The sequence below is a fragment of the Cololabis saira genome, chromosome 7, assembly GCF_033807715.1.
Source record: "Cololabis saira isolate AMF1-May2022 chromosome 7, fColSai1.1, whole genome shotgun sequence".
In the NCBI taxonomy this organism is placed as follows: domain Eukaryota; kingdom Metazoa; phylum Chordata; class Actinopteri; order Beloniformes; family Belonidae; genus Cololabis; species Cololabis saira.
Window position 1 is genome coordinate 45,419,329 of NC_084593.1, and position 9,505 is coordinate 45,428,833.

At 43.5% G+C, this 9,505-nt stretch overlaps 1 protein-coding gene across 2 annotated transcripts in view; it reads right to left on the reverse strand.

Moving 5' to 3' along the window:
• The window catches only part of LOC133447306 (uncharacterized), a 33,153-nt gene extending 24,489 nt beyond the window's left edge, over positions 1–8,664 (reverse strand). The window contains exon 1 of one of the 2 annotated variants that reach the window (XM_061725949.1): positions 8,472–8,664. The gene's annotated coding sequence lies outside the window, so the exon portion shown is untranslated. Of the gene's footprint in view, positions 1–1,134; positions 1,340–8,471 lie in introns of those variants that run through there. The other variant, XM_061725948.1, reaches the window with a different exon arrangement.
• Between the last annotated feature and the right edge of the window lie 841 nt (positions 8,665–9,505).

Here is a 9,505-nt window from a genome sequence, read left to right on the forward strand (position 1 = left end):
GGGCGTATCACTCCGCCCAATCTAAAACAGACTAATCACTACAGATAAACTGACTAGTGTCATTATAGTCCCTGATTTACATCACAATATAAAGAATATATTTATAAAATAATGAACCCTGAATTACCACAATAACCTTCTTAACAAAAATAAATCTCCTCTTACACTTATAAGGTGAGCATGAATCAATCTGTTTTATGATGTAAAATTGTCCATCCATCCATCCATTATCTTACCCGCTTTATCCCTTGCGGGGTCACGGGGGTCTGCTGGAGCCTATCCCAGCTCATTTTAGGTGAGAGGCAGGGGTTACACCCTGGACAGGTCACCAGTCCATCACAGGGCCACAAATAAACACACAAACCATGCACACAACCACACTCACGGGCAATTTAGAATGATCAATTAACCTAGCATGCATGTTTTTGGACTGTGGGAGGAAACCGGAGTACCCGGAGAAAACCCACGCAAGCACGGGGAGAACATGCAAACTCCACACAGAAAGGTCGTGCCGGGCCTGGGAGTCGAACCGGGGACCTTCTTGCTGTGAGGCAACAGTGCTAACCACTAAGCCACCGTGCTGCCTAATGCCTAATGTCAAATGTAAAATTGTATACTTATTTACTTTTATTTATTTATTCAATTTTAGTTGTTAAATTTCTGGAAAAGAAAAAAGTCAAATCATACATGAGAGAAACTATTCAGTTAGTGGCTAAATATTTGTACTTGTATGAAACTGAAGATGCATAATGCAAACCTGAAATTTACTTTTAGTTCAGTTTGTGGAAAATGGTTGTCCTGGCTTTCTCTTTAAAACTTAAACAGTTATAAAGCATTACAAACTGGAACAATAGGGCAAACGCACAGTATTTTTTTGTATTTTGTGTCTTTCAAATTAAAGACCATTTTTTCCAGACATATGTTCCTCATTCAAGGTTGTTAAAAAAATACTGCTATAATATCGTATCGTTAACGTGACCTCAATATCGTGTATTGTACCGTATCGTGAGATTAGTGTATCGGTACACCCCTATCGTCTAGCATACTGCTTCCTTTAACAAATAAACAGCTTCATCCACAAGAGTACAGCATGAAAACGGTTGTCTCTGAAAACAATAAATAAAGGTTTCTCACCACGTTCCAGCTGATCAACAGCATGGTTGCCAAGAACACACGGACTCCAGAGAGATTAGGTCCATGCAGAATGTGGATACGTGTGTGTGGCAGGGGCTCAAACTGCACGGTGAGTGGCCCCGCCTTCTCTGGCACTAACTCCACAGGCCACTGGCACAAGGACAGCGGGCAAGAGGGAAGGCAGAGACGAGTCAACAAGGGGACATCGTCCTCTAACGGTTACAAAAATCTTCCAAGGAACGTTCTCTATCATTTAAACAGATTTACTAAATAGCATCATGTGGGTGCACGGTAAAATATTAACGTGTGTATCTGTACAGAAGCTCCTCAGCGCTGGCCTCCAGCGGCCTTATCAGCTCGGCGCACACATGCACGCGTATATCAGCACTCTCGGGGTGGTCAAGCAACGATAGCCCATATCATGAGCAACCACCGCTCCTACGTCTTCAAAGCGCTCAGTCATGGTGACACGTAACCCCACGATGAGTTCAGTTATGTAACGAGTCATCTGCGTCATAGTATTGGTGGATGTGCTAACATGGACATGAGCTAGCTGCTAGCCTCTACCTCGGTCACACAAGTCTTATGGCACTTTTCCACTCGTAACTACTCGGCTCTACTCATCTCAACTCGGCCTGGTTTCTTTTCCATAACAATTCAGCACCTGGAGCAGAAGTAGGAGGTTGGAGAAGCTGCTGTGACGTATTTGATTGTGTATCTAAATGAAGAAGAACAACACTAAAGATGTAGAACCTGGAGGAGATGATAGATGTGCTGCTGGATCTGTGGCTTGTGTTTGATATCAAGTTAAAAAATGAGAGTGAAAGAAGTTTCAAGCAGTGGTGTAAAGTAACGAAGTACAAGTACTTCGTTATTGTACTTAAGTAAGATTTTTGAGAATTTGTACTTTTATTGATACTTTCATTTTTCTGTACTTTTACTTTTACTTCGTTACATTTTCAAGGAAAAAATCGTACTTTTAATCCGCTATATTTAAAATTGGACACGTCGTTACTCGCTACAAATTAAAGAACAGCACAGCGGGGGCTGATTTATGGTTCCGCGTTACACCGGCGCAGAGCTACGGCGTAGGGTACGCGGCGACGCACACCCTACGCCGTAGCCTACGGCGTAAGGTGTGCGTCGATTTAACGCGGAACCATAAGGCGGACGGGAAGGAAGGGGGCGCGTGAATATACCGAGAAGGAGCCGCAGCTCCCGGGAGAGTTGCGCCGCAGAGGCGGGCCGGAAGGCCGGAGGAACCGCCGTCAGGTCGAGTACCGATGAGGACTGAAGCCTGAATTATGGTTACGCGTTAAATCGACGCAGAGCCTCGCCGTAGGGTACGGGCCCTGCGTTGGTGTAGCGCGGAACCATAAATCAGCATTGAGCGGTAGCCGACGCGTGTCCATGCGCACCATTCTTTGATTCCACCCCTTCTAAGGTGGTTTTGGCATTTAAAAGTTCAAAAGTCTCATCCTTTATCAGCTGGGGTTGCTTAATGTTGTCACTGCATACTACAGGCTGGGGGTGTACCTGTCAGCGGGGCCACTGGGGTACAGCAGCAGTGATGAGCAAAGGGAGAAATTAAAATGGGGTAATGGAGACAAACACTAAAGGGGTCAGAATAATATCACCATTATTTAGAGTTGTAAGCAAATTCTTGGATTCTTCATTTCTTTGCAATCCTTTTGAAAATAATTTTGTACTTTGAATTTTGTACTTTGTACTTTTTACTTTTGTACTTAAGTACATTTTACACCATGTACTTTTGGAACTTTATTATATTTAAGTTGAGGTACTTTTATACTTTTACTTAAGTAATGTTCTTAATGGGTACTTTTTACTTTTACTTAAGTAATTTTCAAGAAGAAAATTTTTACTTTTACTTAAGTACAATATTTTTGTACTTTTTCCACCTCTGGTTTCAAGTTTCAAGTTTTTTTTTGTTATTTTGTCTCTGTGCTGCTGAAAAGTCAGCTGGAGCCGTGAGCAGCTATGAAGAGACAGAGCTCCTGGTAGATCTGGTCGTTCCTTATCTCCGTCTAGATCCCTTTTCTAAACAGTTACAGAGGAGAGCTGGCTTATTTTAAAAGACAACTCCCGCCCTCTTAAAGGTGAGTTTCAGCTGCTCCATCAGGTCGGAGGTTCATGGTTCCTGCTTGTAAAACCAAACGTTACAAAAACAGCTTTGTACCAGCAGCCATCAGTGCTATTAACAAGTGAGGGAACTGCAACATAACCTTGTATGTTTTGTATTGTTTCCTTTATCTTGTTTTTATGAAAAGGCACATTTTTTATCCTTTGGCTTGGTTTGAATATTTGAGTGTTTTTATCTACTTTTAACTTATCTTGATTCTTATCTTGGGGCCGACCTTTTTGTTCTTTGTTCTTTTAGCCAAAGCACTGTCGTCACTTTATCTTATCCTGTGTTGTTGAGTGTATGGTTTTAGATTGTATGAGGAAGCACTCACTGTAAACCAAATTTACCCAAGGGTACAATAAATAAATCTATCCATCTATCTATCTTTTAATTCTCTCCTCAGCACCAGGTTTATGAACATCTGCACCTCAGAGTTGGATCATGAAACAGACTTTTGCTGCCATTGCTGGTTGAATAAAATGAACAAGAATCCGTCAGAGTCTCTTTCTCTGATTTCCTCCTCCTGACTCAGACGTCTGACTCCAACCCCCCGACCAATCGGTGGCCTGTAGTGTGATGATGTCAGATACAGCCGACTCAGCAGCTTAGAACCTCGGCAGAATAGTTACAGAAAAGTATCTACTCGGCACGTTAGACCCCTAGTGGAAAAGAACCAAACCGAGTGGAGTCGAGTCGGGCTGAGTAGGAACTAGGGGAAAACTGCCAATACTTTCATATTCATTATGCAGGACGAGGACTCTTATCAGCCAAGAAAAGAGGAATTAAAGAGTTGTAGATAGCGTGGTATCTTCGTGGGGTTTCCCTCGTCCAGAGATGTGATCACTGAGAACAGCACTTTTAAAACCCGACAGAGCTGGTTCCTCCTTCCCCCACGATGGGTCGTGGGGGAACACGTCGCCTTTGCTCCCTTCATTCAGGAAAATAAGGAAGTCAGTTTATTGAGTGCAGAGAGACAGGAAGTAAGCAGAGCCATGTGTCTGAGTAGTGGGTGAACCAGGTAACAGCACTGTGATGGACCCCTCCCCCATCATCCCCGTAGGGGAAGGGAATCGTGTTTTTCAACGTGAGACTGGAGGAGCATATTCTGGACTCCAGCATAAAGACTTCAGACAGACCAAGAGAAGCTGGATGGAAGCGCTCATCCAGGACATGCTGGCGTGAAGAAGCACCTCTGCATCAATTCAATTCAATTCAATTTTATTTATATAGCGTCTAATACAACAGATGTTGTCTCTAGACGCTTTCCAGAGATCCAGAACATGAACATAAACATAAACATAAACCCCCGAGCAATTATTATATAAACAATGGCAGGTAAAAACTCCCCTAGTGGGAGAAAAGCCTTAAGCCAAACAGTGGCAAGAAAAACTCGGAGTCAGTCCGAACAGCTGGATGTGAGTTTCCAACCTTGATGTCATCTGAGATGTCAGCAGTGTTGCCAGGTAACGCTGCATATGACACGATCACATTATTCCAGCCAAATCAAACCAGCCGGCCAGAGGGGGCAGTAGAGCCCAGGACTGCTGCATGTTTTTGTGAGGGTAGCTCACATTAGCTACCCAAAGAACACGGGGAGAACATGCAAACTCCACACAGAAAGGCCAGGGCCAGGGCCAGGGCCGTCCCTGACCGAATTGGGGCCCTAAACGAAATGTAATTTGGAGGCCCCCCCCTGCCCCCACACCTCTCCTCATCCCAAATATATCATAAGTATAAAATGGCCGTATATCAACATGCCATATAACTAACTTAAATAAATATTAAATAAACTTCAACCTGAAATAAATAAGTATTGAATTGAAATCTTCAAACAGAACCCTAACCCTAACCCTAACCCTATTGCCCACAATCCTTTGCATACATAGCCAAACCATAACCCCAGCCCTAACCCAACCCTAACCCTAACCCTAACCCCAACCCTAACCCAACAACAACCAAATCCTAACCCCAACCCTAATCCTAACCCCAACCCTAACCCTAACCCCAACCCTAACCCTAACCCCAACCCTAACCGAACCACAATCAAACCCTAACCCCAACCCTAACCCCAACCCTAACCGAACCACAACCAAACCCTAACCCCCTAACCCTAAACCAACCCATGACAGCTTTGTTTCAGGCAGTTAGACCTCACTTACTCTTCAGTGTATTCATGTAACCTTGTTGCTCTGCAGCGTTGGCCGATATTCAACGTCCCTAACCCCCTAACGCCCTTCGATCCTATAGACCTCCTTGAGCTGACCTCAGTCGTCAATAGAGCTAAATCAATCAATCGATCAATCAAATCAGTCCTCTGAAGAAGGAACTGGTTTCTTTCTTCTGTAATAGCAGTAATCTGCAGATTTTCAACGTATGAGTCCCCTCCCCAAATACATCAAACACTGATGAGTCTATATAACCTAAATAAATCTGTGGTATTTGTTTTAGATCGGCTTTTGATTTGCAGTTGTAAAGTTACAATGCGGATAAACTCTCGCGTTTGTGTAGCCAACGTTTGAAACATGTAGTGTGTGTCTGATGCAGAGGAACGCAGCCGACGTGCCAACACTAAACTCCTCTCTGTCTCCTTGTGGCTTTTAGAGACAGAGATGCGAGGGGGGAATGAGATGAGTCAGCATTATCATGCCTTCAACACAGCCCCTCTGCAAGGTGCATCAGCTCCAGCAGCAGTGGAACTGACAGCAGCTCAGCAGGCAGCTGTGTGAAGAATAAAAATAGCTACAGTGAACCAGCAAAATGGTTGTTTTTACGAAGGAGTGTGGGGGTGAATGGTACGTCAAAGAGCTCTGACATCACAGGGATCTACAAACGGAGAGACACAAGGACATAGACTGTGTGTGTGCGTGTTATTTCTTATGTGATGGCAACTGCAATCTGATTCTCATCAGCTTTTTTTTAAACAAATATACTGTGGGCAGATGTTTTTATGTCCACACTAATAACTACCTCTACCCACAGACTGAATATCTTTGGTATATCCTCGTCTTGTCCAACGATTAAAACCATTTTGATACAACCGTGACCACATTAGTTAACAAAGGAGCTGCGCGTTGGAGCTGTCAACTGCGTTTGTGAAGTCTTTCAAAATCTTTTGAATGTTTTTGAACTTCAAGGAGGAATGAAGAGAGGAAGTGAGTTGTCCTCTTCACTTGATCACTCATCATCTAGCAGATTATCCCCGTCTTTGGTTTTGGTTAAAAGCATTTGGCTGACTTCATGGAAGTACTTGACCCAGAAGATACGTAAAAGCGAGGATGTGAGTGAGCCCCAGAGGCCGTTCTCTACTCTCTCTACTCTATATCTGGCCAATGTGATTGTGATTGGCTGTGCCTTGTCATGTGAGACACTGCAGCTATGCTTGGTTGTTAGCAGTGCCAAAACTGCAAGGACATCTTTCCAGTCCGCCAGAGGACTCAGGTGCAACGTGGGTGACACCTGAGTGTCAAAAGCGAGTAAGGATGGTAGCAAAAAAGAAATAAATTGGACATAAGTGTCTTGCCCAAAGTGTCCTACAGTATAGCAAAAGACTGAATCCCCAGCGGCTCCCGGTTGTCAGGCCAGCACCGTTGTACGGCAGCTCCACAGACAACCGGTGTGTGAATGTTTGTGTGTGTGTGTGTGGGTGAATGTCTACAGTCTAAAGACTTTGGGGCTGTATGAGTACATCTGGAAAGCGCTTTACAAGTGTAAGACATTTATCATGAACAACTATTTTTCAGGGCAGCACGGTGGCTTGGTGGTTAGCACTGTTTCCTCACAGCAAGAACGTTCCCGGTTCAACTCCCGGGCCTGGCGGGGTCTTTCTGTGTGGAGTTTGCATGTTCTCCCCATTATTGCGTGGGTTCTCTCTGGGTGCTCCGGCTTCCTCCCACAGTCCAAAAACATGCAGGCTAGGTGGATTGATGATTCTAAATTGCCCGTAGGTGTGAGTGTGTCTGATTGTCTGTATATCTATTGATGCTTTTCCACTAGAACCTACTTGGCTCTACTTATCTCAACTCAGCCAAGTTTCTTTTCCACTACAATCCAGCACCTGGAGCAGAAGTAGGAGGTTGGAGAAGCTGCTGTGACGTATTTGATTGTGTATCTAAAGGAAGAAGACAACAACACTAAAGATGTAGAACCTGGAGGAAATGATAGATGTGCTGCTGGGTCTGTGTCTGTCTTGTGTTCGATATCAAGTTAAAGAAAACATTTGAAAAAAGAGAAAATAAGTATAACTTAAAAGGAACAGAGATCTTTAAAAAAACTAAATTCAGGACAAAATTGATGGAACGTTGTGTTTCTGTAAAAGGTATCAGTTTATGGAACAATCTGGATACAGAAGCCAAAGAATGCAAATCAAACATTACATTTAAAAGAATAAAAGCCAGTTTGATGAAGAAATATCATGATAATTGTTAAGTTAGGTGTTTTTTTTTTCTTTGAATCAAAAAAGAATACAACTATCTGTGTTTGACGACAGCTATTTTGTGTTATTTAATAACTGTTGCAGTTTTGTTTTGTTTTTTTGTTGTTTTTTTTCATTACGTTTATTGGAAAGTGTTGTTTTTTTTAAATTGCGTAATTGAAATTTGATTTCTTAGGAAAAGGGGACAGATAAAATAAGCTTAGTCTTCTTTCTGTTCCGTTTCATTCAAGGAAAGAGATTTGTTGTAATTACCGGTATATTGAACTGTTTTGTTTTTCTTTTAATGAATGAAATAAAGAATAAATAAATAAATAAATTATTTTATTTAATAAATAAATAAATACATTAATAAATTAATTAATTAATTAATTAATTAATTAATTAATTAATTAAAAATAAAAGTGTCCTCCACCTGTCTCTAACTGTCCCCACCTGTCCCCAGCAGGTGTGGGACATGATAGGAGGCTGCTGAAGCCAGACTGCTCAGTCAAACAGTTAATGAGCAGACGACGCCGGATTTAAGGTCAAGCCTCGTGTAAAACGCCTCGGTGGTGAAAGTCAAACATGCAACCTTGCAAGGAGACAAAACAGAGAGAGAGAGAGATGAGGTGGGATATTTGTGAATGGGGCTGGCGGAGCGGCAGGTCCTCGCACCGTCCCCCTGTCCTGCGCTGGTTCCCTGCATGGCGAGGAAACACCCAGACCCCCCCACGGACCCCCCCACCGGTCCTCATGCACCGGTCTGCATGCATCATCACCCACCTCCATCACCCACCTCCAGCCCCGCAGGTACCCGGTCCGGTCCGTCCATGGCTGCGCGCGTCCGCGCTGCGGCTGCGGGGATGTGTGTGCGCGCTCCGTGCGAGTCCTGCCGCAACTTGGGCTCTAACCTCTGCAATGGTAATGGTGCTGCTGCAGCTTCTGCTGCTGCTGCTGTTACTGATGCATCTGCTGCTGCTGCTGTTCCTGCTGCTCCTGCTGCTGCTGTTACTGATGCATCTGCTGCTGCTGCTGCTGCTGCTGCAGTTCCTGCTGCAGACATGCCGGCTCTGCCGGGGTAAAAATAGGCTGCACCGGATCACACAAGTCCGCACTCAGCATTACGATGCATCCACACACTCCACACAATTCACAAGCATCACAGCTCCCACTCCGACTGGATCTTCTGCAGGAAGTGTAGCCCAGGTCCCGGTCCAGATCCCTTCAAGCAAGAAACAAGTTACTGTGCGCGCTCACATCTCTGTGGTCAAATCAGTATCAGAAAGATGCTTTGGAGAAACAATCAAAACATTAAAAATGCTTTGGAGAAACACTAAACACATTAAAAAATGATTTGGAGAAATGCTAAAAACAAAAATGCTTTGGAGAAACTCTAGAAACATTAAACAATGCTTTGGAGAAACGATAAAAACTATAAAAATGCTTTGGAGAAACATTAAAAATGCTTTGGAGAAACACTAAAAACGTTAAAGATGATTTGGAGAAACACTAAAAACATTATAAATGCTTTGGAGAAACGCTAAAAACATTTTTAAAAAAATGCTTTGGAGAAACTCTAAAACAGGGGTCCCCAAACTACGGCCCGCGGGCCACATCCGGCCCGCCAAAGCAATTGGGGTGGCCCACTTGTGATCCCAGAAAAAAAAAAAAAAAAAAAAAAAAAAAACATATATATATATATATATATATATTATCCTATCATAAGATATCCGTACTTAAAGGAGCGCCACCCTTCACCACGACGGCCGTTGGGGGTACTGCAGCCAACAGTGAAGCCGGCACGGGAGAACGGGGAG